Source organism: Mobula hypostoma, chromosome 7, assembly GCF_963921235.1.
Source record: "Mobula hypostoma chromosome 7, sMobHyp1.1, whole genome shotgun sequence".
NCBI lineage: Eukaryota > Metazoa > Chordata > Chondrichthyes > Myliobatiformes > Myliobatidae > Mobula > Mobula hypostoma.
Genome location: NC_086103.1, coordinates 37090363 through 37109528, shown reverse-complemented (window position 1 = coordinate 37109528; position 19166 = coordinate 37090363). Strand labels below are relative to the sequence as shown.

At 41.3% G+C, this 19166-nt stretch overlaps 1 protein-coding gene across 4 annotated transcripts in view; it reads left to right on the top strand.

Moving 5' to 3' along the window:
- The window catches only part of LOC134348885 (follistatin-related protein 5-like), a 688665-nt gene that overhangs the window by 392562 nt on the left and 276937 nt on the right, over nucleotides 1-19166 (top strand). The gene's annotated exons all lie outside the window — the stretch shown is intronic.

Sequence of the window (19166 nt, the reverse complement as noted above, 5' to 3'; positions counted from 1 at the left end):
CTAACTCTTGAACTTAGTGCTTCAACTAATAAAAGCAAACATGGCATATACGTTCTTTACCACTGCGTAAACCTGTGCGGCCACTTTCAGGGAGCTATGGACTTAGGGTCCAAGATCCATCTACTATTAACAGTGCACATCTCGTTTCCCAAAGTGCACCACCTCACAAGATGAGAAACAGAACAAGATAAGGAAGTTATGATGGGTACATGGAACCAATTGGGAGAGGGAATAGAAGCACCAAAGGAATTAGTATGTGGCTGATATGCAGATGGGACCACATGGGAGAGGGGAACAAACTGGGTGACAGGGACTGGTGGGAATTCACATGGGAGAAGCAGCATGATCAGAAGAAATTAGCATGGGGGTGGTTCTCCTGTTAGAGTGTTTTTGGGTAGATGATTCGTTTACACTTAAATGACTTTGGCCACCAGACTTCTATTTGACAAAGTACCGTGGATTGAGTCCACAACAATGCGCTTCCTAAAAAGGTGTGAATACCAGATGCTTCTGGCACCGTAGTTTGACCAGATGCTGTAGTTTCGAAGACAGTATTATCTATACATTATAAATATTAATTGTCTTCCATGTTAGCACGTAAAATGCCAAATAAATGTATTGTAGATTTAATTGCATTCCTAAAGGCTGTGGATACCAACCCAGACATGCTGGCGTCGGAAGGAAAGGATGGAGTTAGGTGGTGTGTTATTTTGTATGTAGCTTCAATAGGAAGCATTGTCTATGCATTGTCTATAACTTTTTAAGTAGCGATTGCCTTTGTGTTTAGCATATAAATATCGAGTCCACATTGGGCTAGCAGCCCTTTCTACCGAAAGCGTCTCTGTCCGTATGATGCCTGCTTGTTGTGTTGAATAAAGAAGCTGCTTCGTATCTACCAGTGACTCTGTCTGTCCGGTGATTTCATCCATGCTACAACACTCCCAACCACCATCTACCACCACTCCCCCTCCCCAGGAGATTTCTGAAGCTTTGACAGAGCTGGAGTTAAAAACCTGCAAAAGCAGGAATATGGAGCAGCTGGCAGTCTGGTGGATGAACTCAGCAGGTCGAGTAGCTTTGGAGAGAAGTTGTCCATGATGTTGAAGGGCTATTACTGTTGCACTGCAATATAGTCTTCCTTATCAGGATCGAGAAACATTATTGAATTGACATGAGCTGCAGGTAATTATAAATAAATCTTGCCATAAGCTAACCACAAGAGATTTTGCAGATGCTGGAAACCTAGGATAACGTACAAAATGCTAGAGGAGCTCAGTAGGTAAGCTGGCATCTATGGAAAGAAATAAACAGCAAAAGTTTTGGTCTGAGACCTTTTATTGGGACTGGAAAAGAAAGGAGAAGAAACCAGAATTAGAAGATAGGGGAGGAGAAGGAGTAAAAGCTAGAAGGTGATAGATGAAGTCACAGGGCTGGGGGAGGGGGAATGAAGTGAGGAACTAAGAGGTGATGGATGAAAAAGGTAAAGGGCTGAAGAAGAAGGTGTTTGATAGGAGAGGAGAGGGGACCATGGGTGAAAGGAAAGGTGGAGGGGCATCATGGGAAATGATAGTCAGATGAGGAGAAGAGAAGAGGTAAGAGGGGAGTCAGAATGTGGAAAGGGGATGGTGAAAAATTAACATAAGTTAGTGAAATCGATGTTCATGCCATCAGGCTGGGGGCTACCCAGCAGACGGACTGTGAGGTGTTGCTCCTCCAACCTGAGAGTGGCCTTGTCATTGCAGTAGAGGATGGTATGGATTGACATGTTGGAATGGGAATAGCGATTGGAATTAAAATGGCTAGCCATCGAGAAATCCTGCTTATTGCAGTCCCCCAATCAAAGTCATATAGAAACATAGAAACATAGAAAATAGGTGCAGGAGTAGGCCATTCGGCCCTTCGAGCCTGCACTGCCATTTATTATGATCATGGCTGATCATCCAACTCAGAACCCCGCCCCAGCCTTCCCTCCATACCCCCTGACCCCCATAGCCACAAGGGCCATATCTAACTCCCTCTTAAATATAGCCAATGAACTGGCCTCAACAGTTTCCTGTGGCAGAGAATTCCACAGATTCACCACTCTCTGTGTGAAGAAGTTTTTCCTAATCTCGGTCCTAAAAGGCTTCCCCTCTATCCTCAAACTGTGACCCCTCGTTCTGGACTTCCCCAACATTGGGAACAATCTTCCTGCATCTAGCCTGTTCAATCCCTTTAGGATCTTATACGTTTCAATCAGATCCCCCCTCAATCTTCTAAATTCCGACGAGTACAAGCCCAGTTCATCCAGTCTTTCTTCATATGAAAGTCCCGCCATCCCAGGAATCAATCTGGTGAACCTTCTTTGTACTCCCTCTATAGCAAAGATGTCTTTCCTCAGATTAGGGGACCAAAACTGCACACAATACTCCAGGTGTGGTCTCACCAAGGCCTTGTACAACTGCAGTAGTACGTCCCTGCTCCTGTACTCGAATCCTCTCGCTATAAATGCCAGCATACCATTCGCCTTTTTCACCGCCTGCTGTACCTGCATGCCCACTTTCAATGACTGGTGTATAATGACACCCAGGTCTCGTTGCACCTCCCCTTTTCCTAATCGGCCACCATTCAGATAATAATCTGTTTTCCTATTTTTGCCACCAAAGTGGATAACTTCACATTTATCCACATTAAATTGCATCTGCCATGAATTTGCCCACTCACCCAACCTATCCAAGTCACCCTGCATCCTCTCAGCATCCTCCTCACTGCTAACACTGCCACCCAGCTTCGTGTCATCCGCAAACTTGGAGATGCTGCATTTAATTCCCTCATCCAAGTCATTAATATATATTGTAAACAACTGGGGTCCCAGCACTGAGCCTTGCGGTACCCCACTAGTCACCGCCTGCCATTCTGAAAAGATCTCGTTTATTCCCACTCTTTGCTTCCTGTCTGCTAACCAATGTTACCCTGTTAATGCTAATGAAAATAAAATAAGGCTGCAGGTACTGGAGATAGGACCTAGAATATTTCTGCAGTGGACAGGCCATTGAGTTTGTGATACTATGTCAATCTTGTTGCCAATTTATACTAACATCCTCTTCCTGTATCTTGACGTCTTAATATTAATGTTCTCTTAATGTAATTTTATTGTTAATCTTAAATTAATGCCAGAAAGCACTGGAAATGTTCAGTAGGTCAGACTGTATATGTTCAAGTGAAACAGAGTTAATGCTTCAGGTCAGTGATCCTGCATCTAAACAGATGTTGCATCCGGCAACATCTAAAAGATGTTGTCTGTGATAGGGTGAAGACCAAGATTGTTGAGGTGACGCAATGCTTCTGGTGCCATCTTGTTAATAGATGAATGAAGACAGTTCTCTCCACCCCTGCCCCCCCACAGCAACTTGTTCTCTCAATTTTCCCATTCTGATGAAGTGTGATGGGCCTGAAATATTGGCCTTGCTTCTCTACCTACAGATATTCCTGAACTGCTGAGTACTCCCTACATTTTCAGATTTTATTTCTGAAAATGTTAAGCTTTCTTACATAAACTAAAAGAGGTTTTAGTGGTGTACTAAATCTTAAGCTACTGTATACCTTAGCAAACATTATGCCACAAGTAAATGTATTTTTAACAGAGTTGAGGAGGAATGTCTTGAGCTAGAGGATGGTGAATCTGTGGAATTCATTGCCATGGACCGCTATTGAGGCCAAGTCATCAGGTATATTTAAAGCAGAGGTTGATAGGCTGTTGGTGTCAAAGGTTACAGGGAGAAGGCAGGAGAGTAGGATTGAGAGGGATAAAAACTTAATCGTGATAGAATGCGATGCAGACTAGATGGGCCAACTGGCTTAATTCTGCTTCTACTGTATGTCTTATGGTCTTATGGTATTTTATGAATGCAAATAAAAAATTACCTGAATCAATATTGTAAGTGTAATGGATTTTCATTTTTAAATCTTTACTTAATATTTAATCTTAACCGTTCCAATCTTTATGCTTCATAAATTATTTGAAAAATTAATGAGAAATGTTGCTTTTGCCTTCCGAAGAAAGGTTGAACAGGCTAGACTTGTTTACTCTGTAGTTTAGAAAAGTAGCAGATAACGTGATTGAAACATGCAAAATCCTAAGGGGTCATTAGTGACCTCTTGTTTTACCCACAGTGTGACGGAGCTAGTGTAACTCAGAAAGCACACGATATTTTGCAGATGCTGGAAATCCAGATGAAGGGTTTGGTCCAGAAACGTCACCTGTTTATCCCCCTCTGTTGATGCTGCCTGTCCTGCTGGGTTACTCCAGCATTTTGTCTGTGTTTGAAAGCAGGCAGAATTTATTTATTATTCATGAGGTGTGGGTATCACTGGCAAATCCAGTGTGCAATTCCCATCTCCCATAACCCTCCAGCTAATGTTTGCTTGAACAGTGAAGGTACTCCCACAGAGCATAAAAGTTCTGAACAACTGAATCACTTTCTAGACCACTTCCCGAGGCAGTTAAGAGTAAATCATGTAACAGCCGCAGAATAGAACAGGGAGGCATTTGTCCTTCCTCAAAGATATCAATGAAATCAGTTGGGGTTTTATACAATTCATGGTCACCATCATCATGTTTTCTAACATTTGATTCCATGCCTATTTAATTAACTGAACTAAAATTCTCTTCCTTATTTCTGGATTTGAATTCCATTCTCCAATCCTTTAGTTTAGGCCCGTGGATGATTAGTCCAGTCATGTTACCATTCCACAGCTTTATTTCCATGACTATGAGGGAGAAATGCAAGTTGAGATCAAACTCATGAGAAACAAGTTTAGGGCCGATGTCAAGTTTTCTATATGGAAAATCATCACCAGGGCCTTCCAGCTGCTTCTTCATAAGAAACAGGTGGATGATATGATGGATGAGTATAGGGTACTCTTGGATGACTAAACGAGGATGAAATCAATACACCTCAGTGACTGAACTCGCCAGAACCAACAAAAAGCATGAAGTTACCTTAGTGTAAAATGTCAGTGGAAACTACTAATAAACACAGGCAGTTCATAATCACCGATCTAATAATTTTCTGGTTCAGTGTTTTAACTGAAAAAAATGGTGGTAACTTTATTCACTCGTAATGCAAGTAAACTGCAGCAGCACTGAAGCTGATTTTTTCCGACAGGGAGGTCTAATTTAAACAGTATGAGAATCATCAAATGATTTCCTAGGTGCTGCATTTTGACAGCTTGTCAGTTCTGTTTAAGTAGGCAATTTATTTAGTATATTCCCTGTTGCAGAAACATGATATGTGTTTTTATCCTTTGCTAGGGAAACAGCCCAGAAGCACTTAAATACAATGAACTGCTGCATTTTTATTTTGAGTGAAACACTTAACTTTCAGAGTATGGTTTATCTACTTTAGCATCCATGTTGCACATCTGTAAGGATAGAAAGTGGCAACACAGATTTAGTAATTTTATTCAACTGAACTTTAGTGACTAAGATGGAACTTTGACTCATTACAAATAAGTGTTGAGAGACTTTGTTCATACTGAGGACAGAGGGAGTTTGAGAAATGATCGGCTTGCTGGAAATAAGCTGGGGCAATCTAGGAAAATCCTGAAGTAAGGAATGATTTTACCAGAAGTGGCTGAGATCCAGTTGTGATATGCTAAACCGGTATGGATGGCCAGACGAGGTAAGGGAGAGGGATCATTAAACTGTTTGGATTGGTGTCCAGATATACTTGTGTGAATTCTTCTTCTTATATAATCCCTTGGTGTAAGCTTAAACATCTCTTCTGACTGGCATATCAAGTACTTGTTACTTCCACTTTTGAATTTTGAAATTGTTAAAGTTTGAGTGGATACTCAACATCAAACCAAAATATTGGTAACTAAGAGAAGTTCATCCTTCAATCCACCCTGCATCTTTGAAAATGTTACAGTCTCTTGGAGCTGAGTTTGTCCAGGTTCTTTCCTTACACATCATTTGCCACATTGCAATTGACAGAAAGATCTGCTCCATTTCTCTAACAAATGCATAGGTGTTTGATTAGGGAACTCTGAGCAGGAAGATTGAACTATAATATCTATTAGGTATAAACTTTAAAACCTGCAGACTTTTTGAGAGAATATAAGTTAAGGTGAAGAATATTTCACAATATAGCAAGTATAGAAATAATAGCTAATAATTTAAGAAAATCACTGTTAGGATTATTGTAGATGTAGAATATATATTTTTCTTAACATTATTATGGGGGTTCTTTTGCATATGATCTACTGAAAAGATTACCTGAACAATTCTTATTCATCATGTAAACTTTGCCCTGAGGTTTGCTGTATCTGTCAAGCTGCAATAAAAAAAAGCTTAGTTTTGATTAAGTGAATGAAAGATTTGCTGTGTTTCAGCAGGATCTTTCTCTCTTGCTGGAAAATATTGAAACTAATCTCAATCCAATGTCAAACATAAACTCTATTTTATTTTTCATTTATCATTTAGTTTAAAAAACAGGCAAGAGTTTGCAGATCAATAATATATTTACTTTTATTAGTAGATACGGCATTCATGACATGTAACCTTGAATCAGATTAGTTTAAGAGATGGCCGCAGCAGACATTACATGAAACCTGGTTGTTTCAGAGTATATGCTTCCATTACAGATGTAATTCTGAATACAAAAGTTCATCTGTTCCATGTCTATGAATAAAAGAAGATTGCAAGTCACAGCATAGCTGTTCTTGTTAGTTTATTGGAGAGAACGTCTCTGATGCTAACTCAATGTAGCTGTAACTGTTGACAGTGATTTTGCAGATAAGCTTTTGATAACAAACCAGCAAAATTATTGAGTGCAAGCAAGTGCCAGGACACCAATGGAATAACAAGAAACTGTTCAATAAACTCTACAGATATTTTCTGGCCAAGAAACTGAACTAACATCACAGCTTTGAATATTGAGATTCAGGTTTCTTAATATCCAGGGACTATTAATGGAGTTTAAATTTAGCATAACCTGCTTCTATCTTGGATTTTGTACTACATAAGCAGTCCCACAAATTCACATATAATAAAATAGTGGACTATTTACATAATAATCTCAATGCCTCAGTGTAGGGATGTGATTTTACCGTGACAGCTGGTGAAACCTAATTCAGTTAACTAAATAATCTGAAATGAAATTGCCAGTAATAATGATCACAAAACCACCCAATTGTCATATGTAATACTCCTTTGACCGTTATGGAAGGAAAATCTGCTGTACTTAGTCAGTCTGCTATATGTAGATTTTTATTTATTTGTGACTTTTGGTGATACAGGCAACATCAGTATTTGTTTTCTTTTACAGCAACTGCAGAAAGATGATTAATTAACCTTTCCAGATTCTACCTTTTGGTGAAGAACATTGCTTGGGAAACACAGTGCCTATAAAAAGTATTCAACATCCCCCCCACCCCCTCATCCCTTGGAAATTTTCATGTTTTATTGTTTTACAACATTGAATCACAGTGGATTTAATTTGGATTTTTTTGGCATTGACCAGCAGAAGAAGACTCTTTCTTGTCAAAGTGAAAACAGATCTAAATTAGTTACAAATATAAAACAAAATAATTAAGTGTGTAAGTATCCACCCCTTTCAAGTCAGTATTTTGTAGATACACCTTTGGCAGTACTTACTATATGGACTCTGTGTGGATAGGACTCTATCACCATTGCACATCTGGGCACTGCAATTTTTTCCCCATTCTTTACAAAACTGCTCAAGCTCCGTCAGATTGGATGGGAATCATGAGTGAACAGCCCTTTTCTGGTCCAGCCACAAATTTTCAATTAGATTGAAGTCTGGACTCTGACTTGGCCACTCCAGGACATTAACTTTGTTGTACTTAAGCCATTCCTGTGTTGCTTGGGCTTTATGCTTGGGCTCATTGTTTTGCTGGAAAACAAATCTTCTCCCAAATTGCAGTTCTCTTGCAGACTGCATTTGGTTTTCCTCCAGGATTTCCCTGTATTTTGCTGTACTCATCTTATCCTCTACCTTCACAAGACTTCCAGTGCCTGCTGCCGTGAAGCATCCCCATAGTATGATGCAGCCACCACCATGCTTCACAGTAGGGATGGTGTGTTTTTGATGATGTGCGGTGTTCGGCTTATGCTAAACATAGCATTTAGTCTGATGGCTGAAAAACTCAATTTTGCTTTCATCAGACCATATAATCTTCTTCCAGCTGTCTTCAGAGTCCCTCACGTGCATTCTGGCAAGCTCTAGCCAAGATTTCATGTGAGATTTTTCAACAGTAGCTTTCTGTTTGCCACTCTCCCATAAAGTTACAACTGATGATACACCTAGGCAACAATTGTTATATGTGAAGTCTCAACCTCCTCAGCCACTGAAGCTTGTAACTCCTCCAGAGTCATAGGTGTCTTGGTGGCCTCCCTCACTAGTCCCCATCTTTCATGGTCACTCAGTTTTTGAGGACGGCTTGCTCTAGACACATTTACAGCTGTGTCATATTCTTTTCATTTCTTGATGATTGACTTAACTGTACTCTAAGACAGTGGTCCCCAACCTCTGGGGCGCGGACCAATACCGGGCCGTGAAGCATGCAGGGGTGCAGCGGTAGCCAGAGCGCACCCAGCACATCTTTTTTAAAAAGCCAAAATAAACAAGCTAATTAATTAGGTGCTGCCCAGAAGCCAGTCTTCATTAGAGGAACTGGTGGAGAGGGTCAATAACTTTAAATTCTTCGGCATTAAGGATCGACGTTTCTCTCTCTGAAAAGTGTCAGAGGATCTGTCCTGGGACCAGCCTGTAACTGTCATTATAAAAAAGCACGGCAGCACCTATACTTTATTAGATGTTTGTGTAGATTCAACATGTCACCTCGATCCTGACAGCCCTGTCTTTTCAGCCTGTCTGGGCTGGATTTAAATTGACCAAACAATGGAACATCCTGGAAAGAGGAATGAACATCGCGTAGAGCAAGTGAAATCGGCAATCACATCTGATCTGGGCCGACATTTACGTGCTGGGCGGCACCTAATTAATTAGCTTGTTTATTTCAGCTCTTTTCTTAAAGATGTGCTGGGTGCGTTCCGACTATCGCTGCACCCCTGCATGCTTCGCGGCCCGGAGGTTGAGGACCGCTGCTCTAAGGGATATTGAGTGGCTTGGAAATTTTTCTTGTATCCATCTCCTGACTTGTGCTTTTCAATAACCTTTTCGCAGAGTCGCTTGGAGTGTTCTTTTGTCTCTATGGTGAAGTTTTTGCCAGGATACTGACTCACCAGTAGTTAGACCTTCCAGATGCAGGTGTATTTTTACCTCAATCAGTTGAAACACCTTGACTGCACACAGGTCTCCAAAAACAGATCTCCATTTAACTAATTATGTGACCTCTAAAACCAATTGGCTGCACCAGTGATGATCTGGTGTGTCATTTAAAAGGGGGCCGGGGTGAATACTTATCCACTCAGATATTTTGTGTTTTATATTTATAATTAATTTAGATCACTTTGTAGAGATCTGTTTTCACTTTGACATGAAAGAGATTTTTTGTTGATTAGTGTCAAAAATGCCAAATTAAATCCACTCTAATTCAATGTTGTAAAATAATAAAGCAAAAACTTCCAAGGTGGGTAAATACTTTTTATAGGCACTGTACTTGCTACTTATTCACCAATGACAAATTATTTATGGGCCTTGCTGACTGTTGTGAATTGAATTTGATATTGTGCAATCATGAGTGACCATCCCCAATCCTGACCTCATGGTGAAGAGAAACTTTACTGATGAAACAGATGAGAATCATTGGGTCTGAGATTGTCCTGAAGAACTCCCACTGCTGTGCCTGTTCTGCTGAATTAACTGAGATTGCTACAATATTCTTAATTTCAGTGGATTCTGGTTAATTGAGCCATCAGTTAATCAGAGCAGCTGCTTATTTGGGACAACTCTTAAAGAACAAAAACTAATCAAGAAAATAGCCAAGATTCTCTTCATTTATTTGGGAACACTATGCTGCTTAATTTGGATAGGAGATGTTGCTGAACAGTTTCTAACGAGCTTGAGTCACGTGCAATTGGCATGGCCGTAAGACACTGCATTGTGCATCAAGCAAAAAGCTTTTATGTTGTGTCAGTTGCATGTGTTTGTGTTCAAAAAGCCGTGATTTATGGTACTGATGGTTAGCAAGAAATAGATAGTAATACAATTCAGAACTATTTTGCTCACTGTGGTTTCAAGCATTCAGGCTTGGAGATGCCAGAAATGGCCAAGAGTGAACATAATATGCACTTCTTCATAATGTTAAGAACGATGAAGAATCTGAAGTTATCAACAATCACCTTGAATGTTACAATAAAAATGAAGATTTGGATGATGCAATCATTGAAAACACTGTATGAAACATTGTCTGCACTAGATGTCAGCACTAATTTTGTTGATTTGCAATCAATCAAAAGAATGCGGCATCAATAACTATTAGGAATTAATAAGCAGTGTTATAGTATTGTAGGGGTATTTGTAGTGTTCTAATTTTATCTGTATTTCATTTAAATACATAATTTGTTACTCAGTTAAAGTATAGAACATAGAATAGTACAGCACAGTACAGGGCCTTCTGCCCACAATATTGTGCCGACCCTCAAACCCTGCCTTCTATATAAGCCCCCACCTTAAATTCCTCCATATACCTGTCTAGTAGTCTCTTAAACTTCACAAGTGTATCTGCCTCCACCACTGACTCAGGCAGTGCATTCCACGCACCAACCACTCTCTGAGTAAAAAACCTTCCTCTAATATCCCCCTTGAATTTCCCACCCCTTACCTTAAAGCCATGTCCTCTTGTATTGAGCAGTGGTGCCCTGGGGAAGAGGCGCTGGCTATCCACTCTATCTATTCCTCTTATTATCTTGTACACCTCTATCATGTCTCCTCTCATCCTCCTTCTCTCCAAAGAGTAAAACCCTAGCTCCCTTAATCCTTGATCATAATACATACTTTCTAAGCCAGGCAACATCCTGGTAAATCTCCTCTGTACCCTTTCCAATGCTTCCACATCCTTCCTATAGTGAGGTGACCAGAACTGGACACAATACTCCAAGTGTGGCCTAACCGGAGTTTTATAGAGCTGCATCATTACATCGCGACTCTTAAAATCTATCCCTCGACTTATGAAAGCTAACACCCCATAAGCTTTCTTAACTACCCTATCCACCTGTGAGGCAACTTTCAGGGATCTGTGGACATGTACCCCGAGATCCCTCTGCTCCTCCACACTATGAAGTATCCTGCCATTTACTTTGTACTCTGCCTTGGAGTTTGTCCTTCCAAAGTGTACCAGCTCACACTTCTCCGGGTTGAACTCCATCTGCCACTTCTCAGCTCACTTCTGCATCCTATCAATGTCTCTCTGCAATCTTTGACAATCCTCTACACTATCTACAACACCACCAACCTTTGTGTCGTCTGCAAACTTGCCAACCCACCCTTCTAGCCCCACATCCAGGTCGTTAATAAAAATCACGAAAAGTAGAGGTCCCAGAACAGATCCTTGTGGGACACCACTAGTCACAATCCTCCACTCTGAATGTACTCCCTCCACCACCACCCTCTGCCTTCTGCAGGCAAGCCAATTCTGAATCCACCTGGCCAAACTTCCCTGGATCCCATGCCTTCTAACGTTCCGAATAAGCCTACCGTGTGGAACCTTGTCAAATGCCTTACTAAAATCCATATAGATCACATCCACTGCACTACCCTCATCTATATGCCTGGTCACCTCCTCAAAGAACTCTATCAGCCTTGTTAGACACAATCTGCCCTTCACAAAGCCATGCTGACTGTCCCTGATCAGACCATGATTCTCTAAATGCCTATAGATCCTATCGCTAAGAAACTTTTCCAACAGCTTTCCCACCACAGATGTAAGGGTCACTGGTCTGTAATTACCCGGACTATCCCTACTACCCTTTTTGAACAAGGGAACAACATTCGCCTCCCTCCAATCCTCCGGTACCATTCCCGTGGACAACGAGGACATAAAGATCCTAGCCAGAGGCTCAGCAATCTCTTCTCTCGCCTCGTGGAGCAGCCTGGGGAATATTCCGTCAGGCCCCGTGGACTTATCTGTCCTAATGTATTTTAACAACTCCAACACCTCCTCTCCCTTAATATCAGCATGCTCCAGAACATCAACCTCACTCATATTGTCCTCACCATCATCAAGTTCCCTCTCATTGGTGAATACTGAAGAGAAGTATTCACTGAGGACCTCGCTCACTTCCACAGCCTCCAGGCACATCTTCCCATCTTTATCTCTAATCGGCCCTACCTTCACTCCTGTCATCCTTTTTTTCTTCACATAATTGAAGAATGCCTTGGGGTTTTCCTTTACCCTTCCTGCCACGGCCTTCTCATGCCCCCTTCTTGCTCTTCTCAGCCCCTTCTTAAGCTCCTTTCTTGCTTCCCTATATTCCTCAATAGACCCATCTGATCCTTGCTTCCTAAACCTCATGTATGCTGCCTTCTTCCACCTAACTAGATTTTCCACCTCACTTGTCACCCGTGGTTCCTTCACCATACCATTCTTTATCTTCCTCACCGAGACAAATTTATCCTTTACATCCCGCAAGAGATCTCTAAACATCGACCACATACCCATAGTACATTTCCCTGCAAAAAACATCATCCCAATTCACACCCACAAGTTCTAGCCTTATAGCCTCATAATTTGCCTTTCCCCAATTAAAATTTTCCTGTCCTCTTTGATTCTATCCTTTTCCATGATAATTATAAAGGCCAGGGAGCGGTGGTCACTGTCCCCCAGATGCTCACCCACTGAGAGATCTGTGACCTGACCCAGTTCATTACCTAGTACTAGATCTAGTATGGCATTCCCCCTGGTCGGCCTGTCCACATACTGTGACAGGATTTGTCTGCATAATTTGTCTTTTTTTATACCTTTTCAACTATTTTGGCTAATTGAGGCAGCCATTCAATTGGGCCAAAATGGTCCCGATGTGTCCTAATTATTCACTGTACTTCTAACTATTTAAGTGTCCTTAACTGATTTATTGCATATTTAGTTTTAACAGTTGTAACTTCTGTTCATGATTTTTAGGTCATGAATGTTTCAGATTTTCAAGGATACTCAGAAACTTTGACAAATAGCATGGGCTGAAGTCATGATTTGCCAGCTGCAAAAGTATTCTTCTTTCCCAAATACTGTGTGGCCCATTCATGTGACAACACCAGCATACAGGGCTTTGCTTTTGATGACAGGGACATTATTTGTCAATAACCTTGGAGAGCTTGCAAAATTGAGCCTGTGGTTGGTACCTCACTGAAAGGTAGGACAGATGGCTCAGCCTCCCCATGTTCTGCTGCATCAAGAATTTTTTCATGAATAAATCAAGCTGCAACAGGAATCAAGCCCATTGTTCCACTGATGTATGTTAACACACACAAAATGCTGGAAAAACTCAGCAAGTTAGGCAGCGTCTATGGAGAATTTTGGGCCAAGACCCTTCATCGTGAGATAGATCTACTTTATGGATAAAGTCATAAGGAAAGTCTACCCAGCCCAATTAATCTTGAAAAATCATTCACCTGAAATCTTGGGATTTTGTTTAAAATTGGGAGGAGTGTCTTACCGATGAGCCAAACATCTAACTCTCCGTAGAAAATTTAGTTTGGTGAATGATTCAGACTCTTCCATCACCGGCACGATTGACCCCTGAGAAGTGGTGGTACAGTCGTTCAGAAGTAGATGCTTCTCCAGAAACAACCGCAGAATTTTAGTTCACAAATATCAATTACCTTATAGTCCAATATGTATCCCGTACTCCACCAGAGAAACCAATCTGGGGACCAGCTTCCCTGGAATAGCATAGCTTAAAGAGAAGGAGACAGTATCAATACAAAATGTATGTCTACTAGCCAGTGGTGACAGGAAGGGCGAAGCAGCTCCTCCGAACAGTCCGTGTCAGAGTAGTTCTTTCTAATGTGGGAGGAAACCAGAGCACCCAGAGAACCTACAAACTCATCACAGACAGTGGCAGGAATTAAGCCACAATCTTACAACTGACCCTGTAATAGCTTTATGCTAATTATCTACCGTGCTGCTGTTAGAGTTTAAATAACCAATGGGAAAAGATGCATTTCACCAGATATGTCAGTGATTTGCAGAATGAAGATCCTCACCGAATATCCATTTTATGTAGTTCTTTAAATTCTCTAAGCAAGATGCCACTAATTACTAAGTGTATGGATGTTGTAGCAAGCGATTTACATAATCAGAGGAAAGATTCTGTCACTCATATTATTTTCTGTACTGGAAGACCTGCAGAGCAGGATGTGAGAGTTATTAATGCATTATCTGGGTTCTTCTGTCTGATTATTTGTGTACTACGTTGTCATTTAGGGTTGCCGCATGGAGAAAGGCAGTTGATTTCTTTTAAAGGTTATAATTTTCTAGACTCCATGGAAATAATTTTTTATTAAGAAGGCTAGTACCTATTTCTTCCACTCAGCTGGAAGATGCCTTGGTGCTGAGCTTGGGCAGCTCCTTTGGCAGCCTTACTCTTCCTTCTGGTCATCTAGCTCCTTCTCCATTTCATACACCCTCTCATATTTATCAGCTGTGGGTCCCTTTACTCTTCTTCCTCGGTCAGTAGCTGTTGCCTTTGACTGGCAAGTCTGTGCACCATTCATTAGCTAATGATTCAGTTTCCACTGTAAAGCTCTCTTAGACTGATGCTAGCATCAAAATATCATGTCGAGGACAACAAAAGTGCTTTCACTTGTAGTCTCATAAATTGGCCAGGTCTCGTATATATGTTTGGTTGTTGCAGTTGGAAAACAAACTGGAATGAGTGGTCAGGGATGTAGAGTGCAGCACTTGAGCCCCAAGATATATCCCACTAGACCAAGGGTTCCCAGCCTTTTTTATGTCTTGGACCAACCCCATTAGCAGGAGTCTGTGGACTCCAAACTGACAATGCTGTCCTCTGAAACCATCTGGCTGAGTAGACTTATTTGGGATGGAGGAATTGTGTGCTTCCCCAAAAGATAGCATTCATCTTGAGTTTTGTGATCCACATCACCTGCTCACTGAGAGGATATACACAAAGGTCTGGATCCTTCACGTAGCCCTAATAGACACATGAATGGCTCTCTTTGCTTTTGAGAAGCCAGAAGTGTTGACAGATCCCAATGCCACAGTGTCTCCTGTTCTTCACTATAATCATAGTGCCCAAAATAATTTATTTTCAAGTATGCTGCCTTGGTGCTGTTCCTGGTATAGTGGTGAATAGCAGGTTGGGAGATGTGACAGCAGTCTACTGTGGCTGCTTGGGTAAGTCATGTGATGAAGGAGTGAGAGTTAATATGATGCAGTCTCTTGTGTCTCAATGATATTTATCATGATGAAGAAAACATTAAATGGCTGATGTTCTTCCCACAGACTGTCACATAGGTCTGTGATGACAGCCTTGAAAAACTTGAGCCTGTACTTTTGACTGGAGAGATCTAGGTAAGATGCAGCATCTCTGTAGACTTATTTGGATTATTCTCATCCCTGATGGGAATGCCTTTACCCCCTTACCCAAGATCCCTGACACAACAAGGGTGCCCATCCATTTTCATGACACTTCTTGTAATGGAATGCTGCCAGCAATGAGGTATCCTGTGCATACATATCTAGGACAAATACATAGCAGACTGTCCCTTTAAATAATGAAACATTAGTATAACATGCTCTAAGGTTCAACTGAGTTCACTTCTCAATGAGTATATTGTCGACCTTTCCATACCAGTTGATGTCACAACAAGTAGAAATGTATAATTGTGAGTCATTTGTATGAGCCTGACATCAGTAATCTGGCACCTTTGATCCAATTTAATCTCTAGTCCAATTTCAGCAAGTACTGATCTTTAGCATAAAACCAAAATTGGACCATTCAGTAAACGCGGATAGCAAATTAAGTTATTTTCCTTTTTAGCAGTTTTAATGAGTTTTTTTTACAGAGTTTTCTTCATCTTATCTCAGGATCAAGGATGATTTTTATCCACTCCAGCTGCAGGGGATCTGAGGTCGTAAAAGAGGCCAGTGTAGGAACCACAAACCTCCACAGATAGGGAATGTAGCTGGACAGGACAGATGGATGAGTGGCTTGTGAAGTGGAAATCTCCTGCCATCCTTTTTGCAGGGCTTCCTTGTGAGCTCAATGCATGGATTTGATGTTCCAAATCACCCTGTTACTTCTTCTATAATCTACTTCAAGAGTGCTTTGAACTGAGGTTGTTTCCATCCCAAGGAAGTAAAAGTAAAAAGGTGTTTAAGGTTAATCTAACTGTATTAAAAATACAGTGGGCTAAGCCAATTTAAGGATTTATTAAAGGTAAATCAAAAGATTATTTGTCCCTGTAATGCCCACAGTAGTCTTAAGGTGTAAACTTCAAAGTAGTAACCCTGCAGTGATGTTGAGAAGTCATTATATGTCCAGATCAGAATTTAATAGAGAACACTGGTTTCTTTCTTTGTAGTGCTGAGGTTGGAGGAAACAGTTGCTCAGTGATGGTTGCCTTGGTGATATTGTGCAGCACATTCTATAGAACAAACTGTACATCCTCCACTGGATGATATATACAAAATTGGCAGGGGAATGGCAGGAGCAAGTCGTGGGATAAAGCCGTAACTAGTCTAGTAATCAGGATAGGCAGGGCAAGGAATATTCAGCTAGCTAAGCTACAATTTGTTTAGTGCTTGAGATTTAGCAGGCAGCCAGATGGACTCAGTGCATGGATTGGCTCTGAGGACTAGGATGTTACAGCCGTAATAGAAACATGCTAGAGATGGGCAAGACGAGCATCTCGGTATTCCGGGATACATACGCTTCAGGCATTACAAAGGAACTGGTATGGGAGGGCAGGGAGTTGCCTTCTTGATAATGGAAGATGTAACAGATGTACTAAAGATAAAATTCTTTGGAGATGTTTCAGTGAGGTCAAATGGGTAAAACTTAGACACAAGAAGAGGAGGGTATCTCTAGTGAGACCATTTATTGTAGTTGCCCCGATAGTCAGCAGGAACATGAGCAGCAAGTTATTTCTATATTATAATTCCTTAATTCTATGAGTTTTAAGATGGCGCCAGAAAAGGATAAAATAGGTACATGGTTTAAGGTCCTAAACTAAGCCATGGCTGATTTTGGGGGTATTAGACAGGATCTAGCAGAGGTCAATGAGTGAGTCTGCTAGAAGGGGAAGGAATGAATTGCAAGTGGATGTCCTTTTAGTTGGTGATATCAGGTGTCCAGAAGCAGCATGTTCCTGTTAGGGTGAAAGGTAAATCTTGAAAGTTTGGGAATGGTAAGAGATATTGAGGCTCTGGACAAGAAAAACGAAGGAATCATACAACACACATCAAAGTTGCTGGTGAACGCAGCAGGCCAAGCAGCATCTGTAGGAAGAGGTGCAGTCGACGTTAGTCCTGACGAAGGGTCTCGGCCTGAAACGTCGACTGCACCTCTTCCTACAGATGCTGCTTGGCCTGCTGCGTTCACCAGCAACTTTGATGTGTGTTACTTGAACTTCCAGCATCTGCAGAATTCCTGTTGTTTGCGAAGGAATCATACATTAGGTTTAGGAGATTGGGAATCAGGTGAATCATTTGACAATAAAACAATTAAGGATATTCTTAAGAAGGAAGCCAAGAGGGCAAAAAGTATTAGTGGTGCATCTGTCAGGTAAGATTAGGGAAAATCCCAAAAAGTTCTATAGCTAAAAGGTTGGCTAGAGAGATGGTAGGTCCATTAGAGATCAGTAGGACTTGAGCAATCAGAGATGGGCAAGACTTTGAATGAATGTTTCTCTGCTGTGTTCATTAAAGAGTAAATCATGGATGCTCCAAAGATTAAGCAAAACAAGTGCAGGTGTTTAGGAGAAGTTAATTGCAGACTTACAGTGCATATTACTAGGAGGGGAGGAAAAGATGGCAGCGCGACGCAGCGCGCGCGGCCGCTCCTAAATAATATCGTATTTGTAAGAAGGTACTGTGCACAATCCTGATTTGATGGAGACAGATGTGAGAAGCACGGAGGAATATCTGGAGAAAACTTCTGAAATGCCCGCTTCGCTGCCACTGCTACTGTGTGATTGAGAATTTCCAGAGGGAAAGGCCCCAAATCCTCGGCTTTGCCTATTGCCTGTTGCCGGGTCCGGAGTTGAAGCACTCGGCAGAGGTGGTGCTCGATGTCACAGGGCTGGTTGGAGGCTCGAAGTTTTCGGACAGACTCAAGAGTCAGCTGTGGTCAGGTACTTCCAGGGTGCTGCATCGGCAAGTTTGCGGCACTGGAAGCTCATGGCAGGGAGAGTTTCTCTTCCTTGTGCCGTCTGCGTGAGATGCTGAGACTTTCAATAGACTTTGAGACTTTTTTTTACCGTGCCCATGGTCTGTTCTTTATCAAATTACAGTATTGCTTTGCATTGTTGTAACTATATGTTATAATTATGTGGTTTTTGTCCGTTTTTCAGTCTTGGTTTGTCTTGTGTTTCTGTGATATCATTCTGGAGCAACATTGTATCATTTCTTAATGCATGCATTACTAAATGACAATAAAAGAGGACTGCGAGTCCTCATAATCTAATCTAATCTAAATCTAAATCTAAATAAATCCCCATGGTCTGACTGAATGCATCTTTAGATTTTTTGAGAAGTTAGAGAGGAAATTTCAAGGCCCTTGTGGAGATACTTATTTCATTGTTAGCCATTGGTAAAGCCCCTGAAAACTGGAAGGGAGCTACTGTTGTTCCATTGCTCAAGAAGGATAGCAAGGCCAAGCCAGGAAACTACTGGCTAGTCAGTCTGACTTCAGTAGTAGAAGTTACTGGAAGGGATTTTTAGGGACAGGATCTACCAACATTTGATAGACAAATTCTAATTAGGATGAATCAAGCAACACAAAAAAAAATACCGTAGGAACTCAACAGGCCAAGCAGCATCTATGAAAAAGAGTACAGTTGACATTTTGGGCTGAGACCCTTCATCAGCACTAGAGAAACAAAGATAAATCAGAGTAAGAAGGTGGCGGGAAGGGAGGAAGAAACACAAGGTGATAGGTGAAACTGGGAGAGGGAGGGGTAAAGGGTAGAGCTAGGAAGTTGATTGGTGAGAGATTCAGGGCAGCTGAAGGGAGAATC